The 16,371-nt window shown below is 36.7% G+C and overlaps 1 protein-coding gene and 1 long non-coding RNA gene across 6 annotated transcripts in view; both read right to left on the bottom strand.

The window, feature by feature from the left end:
* Positions 1–16,371, bottom strand: part of erc1b (ELKS/RAB6-interacting/CAST family member 1b) — a 307,170-nt gene that overhangs the window by 92,864 nt on the left and 197,935 nt on the right. The gene's annotated exons all lie outside the window — the stretch shown is intronic.
* LOC147844630 (uncharacterized) lies at positions 4,163–10,516 on the bottom strand. Its single transcript, XR_015942367.1, has 3 exons — positions 7,331–10,516; positions 6,866–7,293; positions 4,163–6,663 (listed from the first exon to the last, which is right to left on the bottom strand). It is a non-coding gene; the product is annotated as an uncharacterized LOC147844630 (long non-coding RNA).

Raw genomic sequence — 16,371 nt, 5'->3', positions numbered from 1 at the left:
GCAGCTGTGAGGACAAGATTTCTTTCAAAATATCGGGATATAATTGAATATAATATATTATAATAAGAAGAAATATTTTTGAGCACATATTAATATTAAAATATTAACATTTAAACATAATTGGATTCAGATTAGATATTTAATGTCAAATTAAATTGAACTAACAGCAGTGAGTACAAGACTTCTTTCAAAACTATCCAGATTTAATTTTTATTAAGGGGTGTCACGGTGGCACAGTGGGTAGCACGATCGCCTCACAGCAAGAAGGTCACTGGTTTGATCCTCGACTGGGTTATTTAGCATTTCTGTGTGGAGTTTGCATATCCCCTCATGTTGGCGTGGGTTTCCTCCAGGGTTTCCCCCACAGTCCAAAGACATGCGCTATAGGTGAATTGGGTAAGCTAAATTGTCCGTAGAGTATGTGTTTGGATAAATGAGTGTGTATGGTGTTTCCCAGTGATGGGTTGCAGCTGGAAGGGCATCTGCTTTGTAAAACATATGCTGGATAAGTTGGCGGTTCATTCTGCTGTGGCAACCGCAGATTTATAAAGAGACTAAGCTGAAAAGAAAATGAATGAATGAATAAATTAATTTTGATTCATTCATAAAAAGTTCTTTGTGTTCAACAGAAACAAACAGCTTTGAAACAACACTACAGATGCTTAAATGCACATTTCTGCATATTTGAATTAATTTTTTTAACAAACTGCCCACATATCCAAGCCACAAGAGTGGAATGACACTAAAATAAAAGATAAGAGTATAGCAAGATCCCAAAAAGCGCCATGTAAAGCCATCAGGGTGATCAAGCACTGGTGAGAACAGAGAGAGAGAGCTTAACCTCAGAGCCACAGCTTTAATCCCCAGCGGATCCAGTCATGACGGATCAAACAGCCACACCAGCGATGACAGAGCAAAACCACCCCACCTGCCAGACCCTCGCTGACGACTCCTTTTCTCTCCCTCCTTCACTTGTTTTCCTTCCCCACCCTGCTCTCCAGCTGTCCGGCCTCTCCGACGGTGGACAGGAGGAATTTTTTCCGCTCACCAGACCGCATGTCATGATGTCACCCGCGTGGTGACTCGGAGTGAGGCTGAACAGATGGTTTGGAGCGCGTTTTAGACCGAGCGACCCGTGGCAGCACTGATAAACGGGGCCAAGCCACCTCTGAGCCACACAAAAAAAAAAAAAAAACACTTAAAAGCCCTTTATCACCCCGGCTATTCAATCCCCTTGATCCCCTAAAACAGGTTCTGCTTTAAAACTGGTAGAAAGCGCAGCCTCTAAATCATAACAGGCCACTTTTCCTGGCCTTCGCTTTATCTGCTGCAATGATGATACTTCTAATGGCTCGCAGTCAAAGGCAAACAGAGCATGTGTTTTTTTTAGAGATACCAATCGACTTCTGTTGAGGTGCTGGGGCGGACTTCCAAAAATGCTTGCTATATCTGCTCGGTAAATCACCGCCGTGAGGATCATTGTTTGTCAGAATGTTTGATTTGGGCCAGTTTTCCAGAAGGTACGGTAGCCTGCTGTGTCTGGAGCTGCTTTGACGCCTCTGCCGAGCCTTTGAAGTGTCTTAAAATGCAGCTTCGAAAACGCGCGACTTATTGCTGAAAACCGCCCTCGCACGCTCATATATCACTCGTTCTTAAATCAAAAAGTAATAAAAAGGGATGAAATCAAATGAATGTGTAATTGTATCTCTTATTTTTTTTTTAACGTTGCTTTATTGTGTCTTAAAAGGATCATTTATCTGAGAATGAAAGCTTGGACGTTGTCTAATCAGCCGTACAACATATTTTCTTCGGCTGCATGGATTATATGTTTCTTATTTTAATCTTTATATGTGAAACAATTAAATTGGGAAAGATCATTTTCAGACATCAGAAAAAGTCTGTTAGGGTTAGGGTTAGAGTAAGTTGACTTGTACTTGCAGTACTTATAGTCAGTTAAATGTGTTGAAGGAGTAGTATCAGCAGATATTAAGCAGTCTACTAATACTCAAATGAGAAGTAATTTGCATGTAGTTGCAATGCAACTTTTAGTCAACGAAATGTGCAATAGGGACCATCAAAATAAAGTGTTACCGATTTTGTTTTTAGATACATACAAAAATAAATACATAACTAAACATATATAGTTCCCAGCAAAAATGAGCACAACCACTACTGTACACAGGATGCTATTCAATAGGATTCTATTGGATGCTACTCAATAAGATAAACATTTGGTTAGTCAGTACCAAAGCCAAAACTGGAACTAATTTAACCAAATACCTCAAGATGACTGTGCAAAAATTAGTCCACCCCAATGTATATGTTAGGAAAAAATATTAAATAAAAAACTATATTTAGTTTATATTTAATTTAAATAAAAATAAAGAGGAAAAATCAAGAGAAAATTATTACATTTAGTGGGAAAAATATTACATTCAATGGAAATTTTGTTTTCTGTCTATTCCTAAACATGTTATGTGGCCAAACTAGCATTTTAATGAATGTAACTGTTTAATAAAAAGGTTTAATAAAAATGTTTAATAAAATAAAATAAATGAATTAATTAATGAATAAATAAAATAAATAAATAAAATAAATAAATATGAATAAATATAAATAAATAATTAAAAATAAAACAAAAATATATAAATAAATAAAAATAAATAAAGTAATAAATAAAATAAAATAAAATAAATAAATTAAACAAACAAAAAAACAAATAAATAAATAAACTAAACCTTCTACTTCTCAGAAAGCAGAACTCTGAATGGACCAGTGAAGCAGGGTGGAGGACCAATCCCGCACTTTACAAGAGAGTCCACTCCCAGAAGCACATACAATCCTACTGTAGCATGTTAGCAGTTGCCATGCCGGATCAGGGTGGTACAGGATGGAGACACAGCACTTGGCACCAGCCCGGTGGACCACATTAGAGATCCCAATAAACGCCCGGCGCGGTCGCCCACCACCGCCTGCCCCCCTTTTTAACAGGTTGGACCTGGACAACGCCAGCGAGGTCCGCGCCAACTCTTGTAACACCGCTTTACGATGTTATTATTTGCCTTTCTGCTGTTTATTTTATTCCTTTAATTAGGGCCGGGTTTCAGTCTAAAAGCTTAACTCTGGAAAGCTGAGGTTTTAACGTGTCCCACTGCACTTGTGTTAGCGTTGAGCAATCGGCTGCTCGGATTTAAAACATGTCAGAGCACACAAAAGCCCTTAAATTATTCAATATTATAAACACGCTGAAGTGGGGGGAAAAAAACGATATTGGCTGGGCGTTTACGAAATGAATCGCATTAAACCTTGGCTTGTTTTGCAGCAATCTGTTGGATTTCACCATCGAGTCTCCGAGCAGCACTTTCTAGTGTATGATATTCCCTCTGGGCTCTGAGCGTCTCTCTCTCAGACTGCCGTGCAGGACGGAAAACTATGTGATATGATTCCTAATCCATTATGATGGACGGATAATTCACAGTGAGATGTTCAAAGTGTTAAAGGGAGCAAAAAGGGTCGTGTTGGCCTCAAATTAACAACCAAATCTGTCCAGTTGTGCTTCCTCCGCCACATACTTAAAGGGTTAGTTCACCCCAAAAATGAAAATTCTGTCATCATTTACTCAATCATGATATAAAACAATGAGTGCGGTTTTTCCAAATTCCTGCATGATTGCAAACGCAGCGCTGACTTTATACTAGAGTTCAATAAACCAAACATTGAATGACTTTTTTTACAGACACAGGAAATTATTTTGTTCTGAATTAAGGAGCAACACAGTGTCCTCAGAACATCTGAGTAAGTGATTCAATTACATCAGTTGCTTTGTAAAATGAATTAGCATTTGGAAATAATTACCGGAATAATTAATTCAACTCACTCATTAAAGGGACAGTTCACCCAAAAATGAAAATTGTGTCATGATTTTATCATCCTTTACTTACCTATTTGAGTTTCAACACTGTAAAAAACATGCTGGGTTCCACACAAACAATTTGTGTTGGGACAACATGAAAAACTTAAGTTATGTTGTTAGTTTTTACAAATAAAAGTAGATTGAACATGAAACAATTAAGTTGTCCCAAAAAACTCTCGAATTGTGTTGTTTCAGCTTATTTATATAAGTAGTTTAAACATACTGTACAGCAAACGGCTTTTTTTTTTTGAGTGTGTTGACACCAAAAGAAGATATTTTTAAAAATGCTGGTAGCTGGGAACCACTGACTATAGTTTTTATTTTTACTTTTCGTCTATCGAAGTTAATGGGTACAGCAACCAGCATTCTTCAAAACATCTACTTTTGTGTTCAACAGAAGAAAGAAACTTTTAAAGATTTAAAAACCACATGAAGAAGAGTAAATTATGACAGAATTGTCAGTTTTGAGCGAACAATCTCTTTAGGAGAGTGAAATTATGCAACCTACTGGAACATTCACATGGAAATTTATTTTCATATTTTCAATTTATTTATATTAGGCTAATAACAAATACTAAAATTTAAATAAGCATTTATTGGCTGATATATTGTGCACAACAAATTTATAAGTAATTTATAAGGTACTTGCAAAAACATTTTCAGTGGGTCATGGATGTGTGGTCAAAAAAAAAAATTTTTTTTTACTTATTTTGCTTATACTGGACCTTTATTTTGAAATGCATGCGCGACAACCCCACCATTTGACATGTGAAATTTAATGTATAATAGCAACAAATATGTCGAAACGCAAGTACGACAACAAGAATATGTAAAGTATGGATTTACATTTATTGACGACAAAAAAGACTTAAAGCCTCAGTGTCATATGTGGTGAGGTGCATGAAACCTTCTAAATTAAACATTTAGAAACCAGACAACATGTTTTATTAACAGTTCAGTTTAGTTCATGGTAACTGAACCTTTCCTTACCCTAACCACTTATTACAGTATTTGACGTTTTTACTTTGTAATATTTGTACAATTCGATACATTTTGTTAAATGACAGTAATAAAATATTGTTTATTTGTAAGTCTTGGTGATTTTGATTTATCTGTCACTACTTGTTTATGTTAACAAATAAATACAAATGAATTATAATTTGTAAAATTGTATTATAGTTCCTAAATATTTGGGTCGCGGCTTGATGACCATGTAAAAATGTGGGTCCATTGGCCAAACCAGTTGAGAACCCCTGTTTTACAGTGTGCTCAGCCTGCTGGTTTATCCATTCACACACATTAATACCATCACATGATCTCTTATAACAAAATCACATGACTTTTTTGATGCGCATACTGGAATATGTTTGTTAAAAGTCTTTCCATCGTAGTTTATGCGCATCTTTCCTTATCGAATAAAAAGTTTATCCAACAATTGATTAAATGTGGTAAAAATTACTTACAAAAAATAATGCCATGACAATATAATATGAATTTAAGTTTTGCTGCTCTGATTTGATACCATCTTAAGACCCCAATTCACAGAAAATAAATGAAAGACCCACAGAACAATCCTGGTGATGATGATTTTCATTTTGGGGTGAACTACCCCTTTAAGACGCCCATCAAATGAGCCAGATGTGTCCGCACGGCATCAGTCAAGCGGCGTTGAGGGCTAAAATGTCCCATGAGTCCTTCCAGTCAGCGTGTTTACCGACAACCTGACAGCCGGGGTGCAGAGAGCCATCTTTTCTAACCGGCCACATGATGTGGATGGGCAAACAGAGGGGGAAAAGATACTTGACCCTCATCTACAAATGGAGAAATAAGTAGACATCACAAGGCTTCACCTGTGGGCCGGATAATGGGTTGTGACTCTGACCGCGGAGGTCTCTTGTACGTATCCATTAAGAATTGGTTGCACAGTATGGAGGAGCTAGTCAGTGGTAGAGAGAGGGTCCAGAAATGGGCCTGTCACGGCCGGCGGCCCCCCCCCTCCAAGTCCTGCTATTCCTCCTCCTGCACAAACCTCAGTTTCCTGGGCCCCTAACAAGTCCCAGCTGTGCCTGTAAGAGCTGACAAAACACACTCTTCCACACTCTCTCAAATATACACACAGACATGCACGCGCACTCACATTTAGTGGATGCAAAAGCCACTGTGTAAAACATACAGTACTTTGTGTCTGTGCTGGGAAGAAAAAAAAAGAAGAAAAAGAAAAAAGGCTCCGTCTTTCCCTACATCCATCTCCGGGTGCTGGCTTTTACCCTCGCTAGTGCTGACAAGCTACGTTAGCTGCTCTGCGTCGTACCCAGCATGCTGTGCTGCTGGAGGGGTATGAGATGGGCAGGCTATACGGTGCGTGAAGATGAGAATCACGTTTCATTTCTCAGCAGGGAACGAACTGAATCCTTCAAGCCAGAAAAATCAATGCTCTACATGGAAATCTATATAGCTATTTTTTGCATACAGCCTACATGCAAACATTTTTGGCAAGTGCTTTGTAACATTTTAATATATAACGATCATCTTACGTTCATCTTGAAATATATTCAAAACAACATCTATTATGTATATCCCATTTAAGAAAATTATATATGAAATTATTGTGACATTTGTGACCATGGATCACAAAACTACTGACACACCGGTCGAGGTTGTGGAGGAATTTAGGTATCTAGGAATAATCATTGACAATTATTTGATTAAAACACACATATAATTATTAACAATCATCAAAGAGAGTTATTCTTAAGACCTTTTATAATTAATTTATAGAAAGTATTTTGTGATTTTCCTTTATTTGTTTGTTTTCTCTTTATTTTTTAGACTTTGTTGTCTGTCAGTGAAAATCTAATTGACATCAAAGAATAAGTCAAAACTAGACTAGTTATCAAATAAAAAAAAATGAATGACTAAACATATAAAGACCGTTTAATCAGTCTATTTGACGTCTAGTCGAGTTGTGGGCAATTCTTTTTTTAGATGTCTATTCGATTTTCACTAACAGCCCAAGTTTAGCCTTGTTTTAGCCAAGCTGTCTACATTTAGATGTCCATTAGATGTCTGTTAAACACAAAATTGTTTGCTGGGAAAAACAAGAATCGTCTTCAAGGCATTGTTAATTTGTCCTTAAAAATTTTAAGAGTTCCCCTGCAAAGTCTTGCATCCTATCATGAACAGCAGGTGTTGAGAATGGCACATAAAATAGTAGGAGACAGCACGCACCACTTAAACAAATATTTTGAGTGGATGCCACTTGGGCGACGTTTAAGGACAATAAGATATTCCACAAATCGTTATCAATTTACTTTTGTGCCTAAAGAAATACGTAAATAACTAAAACTAAACCAAACTAAACTAAACTAAACTAAACTAAACTAAACTAAACTAAACTAAAACTTAACTTAACTTAACTTAACTTAACTTAACTTAACTTAACTTAACTTAACTTAACTTAACTAAAACTAAACAAAAACTAAACAAAACTAAAACTAACTTAACTTAACTTAATTAAACTTAACTTAAGCTAAACAGAACTAAACTAAACTAAACTAAACCAAAACTAAAACAAAGTTAACTTAACTAAAACTTAACTAAACTAACCAAAACAAAACAAAACAAAACAAAACAAAACAAAACAAAACAAAACAAAACAAAACAAAACAAAACAAAACAAAACAAAACAAAACAAAACAAAACAAAACAAAACAAAACAAAAGCTAAAACAAACTTAACTAAACTAAACTAAACTAAACTAAACTAAACTAAACTAAACTAAACTAAACTAAACTAAACTACTTGTAAGTGTCAGTTTAAGGTTTGCATTATCTGAATGATTAAATAAGCTTTTCATTAGACGTATACGTTGAAAGGATGGGATAATATTTGGTCAAGATACAGCAATTTTAAGGGAAAGTTCACTATAAATACATAAGAAAATGTTTTTTTTTTTTTTTTTGTAATAAAAAATTACTGAAAACTTCTGTCTGTGCATTTCCCTCCATTCTGTTTTTATAAAAAATACAATAACCCAAAATGCATAAATCAATCACTAAAAAAATGCATTGCACATCTCTCCTTATTAGGCCACATGATTTAAGTCATCTTCCACAACTGTACCATAAACAACACTGTATGCACTATGTGCCAGACTTTAATACTCGGCATTAGAATTAAGGTTTTCTTTCGAAACCCCAAGTATGAACAAGCAAATACCACTATAACAAAATAAGTGACCACAATGTAAATCTTTCCACAATGCTCTTCGAGAAATGGAAAAATCCACACCAGAAGCTGTCATGTTCACTGCAGATAAGACAACAGAGGAAAAGCAGGCAGAAAAACGTCCCACGATAGCTGAAAAGCCCCCAGAGACGGGCGATACGCTTGGACCCTTCATAGGTGTGGTGCACTTTGTGTGGTTGCATGTAATTCTTGAACTATCCAAAGAAAAACACAAAAAGAGGCCGCGGCGGCGTGTGACGGACAGGCTGGGTGTGGAGGGTAGTTGGCGTGGGGGCACCAGTGACAGACAGAGATTAATGAGAGCCCAAACCCCCCTCAAATCTCCCACCTCGACCCCTCCAGCAAACCATAATGCCTGCTAATCACCTGAGTGTCAGATCCTATTGTTGAGACGACCGAGCTGCTGCTTATACACACACACCACATCTGCCTGATTGAGCCTGCTGCTCATGGCACTGCATAATCTGCTGGATTTTAAGCCTGAAGTTTCACAGTCTTTGCGTTCCTCAGGTCTAGCGATCAGGTTTGATCAAAGAAACTGGTGACGTTTTCCACGGAAAAATCATTGCATTCGTTTATTAAGTGAACAGTTCACTCAAAAATGAAAGTTGTCATCATTAGCTATGTTTCCACCCAACCATTTTGCATATGCGCATAAAGTGGTTGATGGAAACCCCAATATTAAAAAATGCGCATAAAAAATATGTGTGTGCATTACTAAGCAGGATAGACTTTTTATTCCTTAAGAAAAGATGCGCATAAATTATAATGGAAACACTTTTACTGAACAAATCGTGCATTAAAAAGTGTCATGTGATTTTGTTATAAGAGATCGTGTGGTGATAAAAAATGGAAAAAGCAGCAGGCTGAGCACACTGCGAAACATTTGAAACGTAGTTTTGCTCATTCTAAAACACCTTAAAGGTGCAGTAGGTGATCTGCCAAATTGCTAACCGCTTAGCATATTCTCTTAGGATGGTGGGGAGGGACTGTGATTCAAAGCCACGCCTCCTGAAATCGCGAACGCGTGCTATCGTGAAAATCGTGAACACGCTGCATCACAACAGCAGACAACCCACTAGTTCATGTCATTCGCAAGTTAGTGTTTGGCCGGCGGCGTGCAGGAATTACATTTATTACTTACAGTAGCCAAACTTGCATGCTATTTCAGAGTGAATATTCAGAGTAGCATTATAAACAGTTTAGGAAGGCTGTCATTGTTCAAAAATGACCCAATGTGAATATAAAAGCAACTTCAGCTCAATAAAGCAGGTTAGGCGGAATAGCGCTATTTACTGATGTTTTGTTGATAAACTAAATAAAAATCTACATCATCGATCCTGTCAAAAGCCTCTTATAAAACTGAAAATAGTCACATCAATCTTTTGCCGGGAGATTTCAGTGGCTGAACAACACGTCTGTGCAATTAAGCATATTTTATATCAACACAATCTAACATAAGCTTAGCCTGACTAAAATAGTTTTAAAACAGAACATTTCCTGTCTAACAGTTATACGTCAGCTATGGTGTCGTCCTTCCTCCAGCGTGCAAAAGTAACTCCACTATTGATTCACGATTTCAAAGTTTCAATTCAGCATTTGATTTCACGGTATCTGCGTCCGAAACCGCATACTTCCATACTATATAATACGCTAAAATCAGTATGCGAGCCGAGTAGTATGTCCGAATTCATAAAATTCAAAAATCAGTATGAGAGAAGTACCCGGATGACTTACTACTTCCGGCGAGATTCTGAAGTGTGCATCCCATGCACGCTGCCCTATCCCATGATGCCCCGAGAGAGAATTTATGAATGGAAGTGAAGCGACACATCTGACGCAGGTAAGTGGCGTGACCATGACAATTATTGGATGTAGTACTTCCGAATTCCATTCACATTTTTCACATTCATACTGTATAGAACGTACTTTTCTAACAGCAGAGTAGTACGTTTAAATTCAAATGCAGTACCTACTGAGTAGTAGGCGGTTCCGGACGAAGCCCATGTCTGTGATTGTCTCGTGAACGAGCGGCGCTCATGCAGGCAGGCAGGCATGCGCGAATGGCGGATATGCGTGAACAGATGCGCAGTAGTCTGAATTTACATTTGCTGACAGACAGTTTGAGCTACTTATCGAAATTATGGGAGATGTCGGCCTGACAATATTTCATTTGATGAACATTTTTTTTGTTTTATGCCTAAACCTGAATATAAAAATACATATAAATACATTTAGATTTCTCCTTTGGTGCAGGGAAAGCCAACCAACTTTTTGTACAAAGTACACCTTTAAGTGTTGTGACATTTTCTTGGTAAAACTGTATCATTGTATTGTTAAAGGGATACGTCACCCCCCCCCCCAAAAAAAAGGTCTGTGATCAGTTACTCACCATCTTCTATTTCCAATTGTGTTTGAGTTTTTGCTTTTTTATTTTAGCTCTTTACTTTCTTTCTCTCATCTAGTTAGCACCTAAACACTTAAGCTGATCACACACACTATTTACTAGAAGCTATTATTATTGGCATTCTTTATTCCTATTATAAACATCACTGACTGAAGATTTACAAACAATCTTCAAAATTTCTCTATTTTTGTTCAACAACAACAACAACAAAAATGAAATGAAGTACATTTTTGTTTTTGGGTGATCCTTCAAGTGTTTAGGTGCTAACTAGACGAGAGAAAGAAAATAAACAGAGCGAGTGATAAAAGAAATCAGAGGTGCTGCTGAAGCGCAGAACAGGGACTCGTCAATCAATGTCACGCGCAGGACGTCCTCAGACAGTCTTAAGCACATTCCTGTCACCAGAAGTCCCCTTGGGACAGACGCCCTGACACTGTCATTCAGGGGTCAATAACCGGCCGTCGCTCGACTTAAGTGCTGAAATTGGACAAGAGTAAAAGAGAGGACCACCACTGGAGCAGATACAAGACACTTCACACAGAAACGCTTTATCTTTAAGATATAAATACTACTAATAATAATAAGTGAGTATTCTGCTCACTATGAACGCATACACACTTTTATACAGCTATATTAACGGGACTTCCCATAGATTTAATCATTTTTACACTATTGAAACTATATTCTGTTCTCTTCCCCCAAACCTACCCCATAACCCAACCCTCACAGGAAATCTATATTTCTACTATTTGTATTTTCAAAACACTTTGTTCTGTATAATTCATAATCCATTTCTCATGATTGAGATAAAAAGCTGGATAATGAATTGTACAATTGCTTTAAATTGTGCCAGAATGTACTGGTATTGCTGTACTTGAAAATCACTAAAATCACAAACCCATTGAATACAAATGTTTTTGAAGGCTTACTTACTTATAAACAAATAAATAAATAAATAAATAAATAAATAAATAAATAAATAAATAAATAAGCAAATAAAAAAATAAAAATAATAACTAAATAAATATATAAATAATAACTAAATATATAATAAATAACTAAAACAAATAAATACCTAAAAATAACAATAAACAAATAAATAATAAAAATAAAAATAATAACTAAATAAATTAAATAGCAACTAAATAAATATTAAATAAATAAATAATAATTAAAAAATAAATAAATAAATTAATTAAATAAATAAATAAAATTAATAACTAACTAAAGAAATAAAATAATAATAATCAAAAAAATAAATTATTAAATTAAAATAATAATAAATAAACAAACAAACAAACAAACAAACAAACAAATAAATAAATAAATAAATAAATAAATAAATAAATAAATAAATAAATAAATAAATAAATAAATAAATAAAGTATTTATTTATATTTTTGGTTGATCTACTGTAACTTGCAGAAAAACATTTTGCATTCGTTGGGTGTGAGATTTTAGAAACACAAATTCATTAACATTAACCATTATAATGATAAATGTTATGATTTTTAAAAAGTATTTTTCAACAACATTAATCAAACTTATAATTTTTCAAAAGCAAATTTATTTCAAAACAACTTAAAATAACTTCAAACATCTTGTAGAAACTGAACTGAGCAACACACACCGAAAAAGACACTCCACCTCACACACAATCTCCATTTACGACTCGAATTCTGCAGGGTTTGGGGACCTGCTGCTGAAGCCGGACCCCTGAGGGCCATATTTCTGGACTCAGCAGGGGTGTACCAGCCATAGAGCGATTTACAGTGGGGAGAAAGAGTCTGGATCTCATCTTCAACCAACACTTCAGACGCAGCTCCTGGGCCTCCCTGAGCCCAGCCAACACACAGGGCAACACCGGCAGCCGGGCCCACTTTGAAGTTTAAAAATAAAACCCAGGCTTGAAGAAGAAAAAAAAAGTTTCAAGACAAAGGTAAAGTGATCGATTCAGCTTTCAAAGTGAGCCTTTGACACACCTGGGCGTGTGAGGTTTCAAAGTCAAGCTCTGAAGCATTCAAGATGTTCACCAAAGTCCCATAAGTACCTGTTTTTTTACTCGCTCCCTCTCTCTTGAGGCAGAACAAAAGCAGAGCAGAGGTACGTCTCTTCGCTCTCTTCCTATCACAAGCTTCATCTTCAGAGCCACTCAGAGCAACTTTTAAGAGGGCGAGCAGCTGCCGGGGAGGAAAAGACTCCAGACCACACAAGCGAAAAAAGAGAGAGGGATTGAGAGACGGAGAGAAAAGACAAGACAGCTTCCCTCACTTCGCTCCAGCTGAAACAGATGACAAGACAGAGCGCACATATCAGCCTTTTCCCCCCTCCAGCCATCCCGGCTAATCTTTTCCACATTCCCCAGCTCTCTCTTTTTTCCCCTTCTTTCCCCCGTATCCCACTCTCGGTGTCAGCGATGTTAATCTGTTGAAGGAGCTGAGCGCCTCTGACAGATGCCGGGACTGCGACAGCTACAGAGTGACTTGTGACAGGAGGCCCGCACTGTAACCGAGGCTCACCTGTCAATCTAACCGGCAAAAAAAAAAAAAAAGTTCTCATGGCCAACAAGAGGAAGGCTGAGGAGAGAGACTTTTTTTTCTTCTTCTTTTTTTCCCCCCAGTATTTTAACGAGCAAGATTCAAGAGTGTGATACCGCGAGAGCCATTTCCTGTCGAAAATATGGACAACCTCAGACTGAGCCGGCACACTGCCATGACTGGCCTGTCAATCATTTTTTCACACACACACACACACACATGCTCACTAATAAATACACACTTAGCTTTTCTTGATCATTTTAAACTTTTGGGGGGAGGACAACTCTAATGTGCCCTTTAGTAAGACTCTAAGAGTGCTTCAGCATATTAAATGCCAGAAAGTGATTCATTTATTTTGTTAGTAATGTCGTAACAAATGTAATACAGTGCAACAGTAAGAAATCTGGAAGTTAAAAAAAACACACATTCATTTTCTCCACAAGAAAACTGCTCTTGCACTGTAACTGGTGTCAGTCATTTTCTATCCTTCTCAAACATACAGTACACGTTAAAACTCCATTAATTTTCTACAAAGAGTTACAGTAGTGATAATCTTTTAATAACAGACTTGCAGTGAGCTCTGAGGTTTTTAATAGATTGCATATAGCTTTGCTGAAGTCATCCAACATTTTTGAAACAGTCATGTTTTAGAGAACAATTCATGGGGAACAACTACATTACCCATGATGCTCTATGGAATATTCCTTTAATCAATTACCAAGCATGGCAACAATAAAATAAAACTATTCACCTCAGTTCATATATAATCCTTTATAAATATATGGGGTGGGGGTGGATGGATGGAAAAGACTAGGAATGGATGAGTGGAAGGATGTAAAAAAACTATGTGAAGACAGATGGATGGATGGATGGATGGATGGACGAACGGAAAGACGGAGGAATGGAAAGGACTATGGATGGATGAAAAAACTCTATGGATGGACAGATGGTTGGATGGAAAGTACTATGGATGGATATAAAGATGTATGGATGAACAAATATATGGATGGATGGAAAGGACTCTGGATGAATATAAAGATGGATTGATGAAAAAATCTATGGATGGATAGATAGATTGATGGATGGATGGAAACAACTATGGATGGATGAAAAAATTGGATGAATGGAAGGACGGATGGATGAAAAGGATTATGGATGGATGAAAAAATCTATGGATGGATAGATGCATGGAGAGGTGGATGAATGGAAAGGACAATGGTTGAATAAAAAGATAGATGGATGAAAAAACTGGATAGATGGATGGACGGACGGATAGGACTACGAATGGATGAAAAACCAATGGATGGATATATGGATGGATGTATGGATGAAAATGACTGAATACATATAAAGATGGATGGATAAAAAATCTATGGATGAAAGGATGGATGGATGGATGTATAAAAGGTTGTATGAGTAGATGAATGGAATGATAATTATAAGAAAGAAAGGGTGGCTAGATTTACATTGTAAATGTGTAGTTAGATAATTAAATATATAGACAGAAGGAAGGATGGATGGATGGATGGACGGATGGACCGATGGACGGACGGATGGAAGTACGGATGGACGGATAGAACAGACAGATATACAGATGGATGGATGGATGGATGGAAGGATGGATGGATGGATGGATAGATGGATGAACGGACGGACGGACGGACGGATGGACAGATAGACAGATATGCAGACAGATAGATAGACGGATGGATGGATGGATAGATAGATAGAACAGACAGATATACAGATGAATGGTTGGATTGTTGGATGGATGGATGGATGGATGGATGGATGGATGGAGACAGATTTGCAGACAGATGGATAGACGGACGGACAGACAGACGGACGGACGAATGGAAACACAGATATATGGATAGATGGATTGACTGACTTACTGACTGACTGACTGATTGACTGATTGATTGATTGATTGATTGATTGATTGATTGATTGATTGATTGATTGATTGATTGATTGATGGATTGATGGATGGATGGACAGACAGATATGCAGACAAATGGATAGATGGACAGACGAACGGACGGATGGATGGATGGACGGATGGATGGATGGACGGATGGACAGACAGATATATGGATAGATGGATGGAAAGATGGATAGATTGATATATTTTTACTATGATTATTAATGTCTTTACCTTCACTTTAGATATTTTTTCCCTTTCAAGCTAAAAAAGTGTTTGGATCCTTCACTGTATCTACAAACAACTATGTCTTGACCTTTAATGATGTCTCTGAAAGACAGATTTGACTAAATTCCTAAAGTTAAGCCAAGTAACCCCACAAAGACACACACAGAGGGGGAGAGCTTAAGACTAAAAGTGCGAATCTGAGATTTATCCGTCGCCTGCTGAAGGCTTTTAGTGCGATACTATTCCAGAAAAGTTCCAGACACCAGGATTGAAAAACTGAGACAGCGAGTCCAGAAATGGGTCAGACATCCAAAGGCCCCATATGAATGAGAGGAACAAAAGCCACCAGATGTGACCTTGAGGTCGAAACAGTCTTAAAATCACAACTTTTTAAAGAGCGAGAGCAAGCATCTTCCACTTGAAAAGAATAAACTATGAACACATTGAGTACAAACTGACTGATATGAAATCAGAAAACAGCTATAGAAAACACACACTGAACATACAGCCATTAACGCACCTAAAAACACCATCTGCATGTTTTTCATCTCTGATCAACCTGCACTGACATGTAAATCTTGAGTATAGTGCTGAAAAGTGATGTCCTGAGGGGGCATTTACACAAAATGAGCTTTGATGATGCTACAAGTTTAATTACGCTATCAAAAAATGAGGGATACGATTTTCTGGGAGAAGGGAAAACACTTAGTTGGTTCACTTTGTTACTTTACAAAATGCAGCATGTGGGTGTTTTGCAATGATTGAAAAAGCATAGGAAAGCAAAACAAACTTACATGTAATGAGGTATATTAGAAAAGAGAATTCTTCTTAATATTTGCAGTACAGTAGTCTATTTATTTATTTTATTTAACTTGTTAGTGATGTCTTAATTATTAAAAATATTTTAAATGTCGATGCCTAAAGTTAAGAAAGCCAAAGATTTGCATTTGCATTTTGAGTGTTGATTATTGTCACTAAAGCACTGGCAATTGCACTGATTTTTTTATTTATTATTATTATTTTTTTTTGTCTCTGCTAAAATACAGACTTTGAATTTTTCCAATTATTAAATACAGATATATTTGACATTATCTGTCAAGGTCAGTTAAAGTTT

The sequence above is a fragment of the Danio rerio genome, chromosome 4, assembly GCF_052040795.2.
Source record: "Danio rerio strain M-AB ecotype USA chromosome 4, GRCz13ab, whole genome shotgun sequence".
Taxonomy (NCBI): domain Eukaryota; kingdom Metazoa; phylum Chordata; class Actinopteri; order Cypriniformes; family Danionidae; genus Danio; species Danio rerio.
The sequence above is the reverse complement of the archived record's forward strand: the minus strand, read 5'-3'. Positions and strand labels throughout refer to the sequence as shown.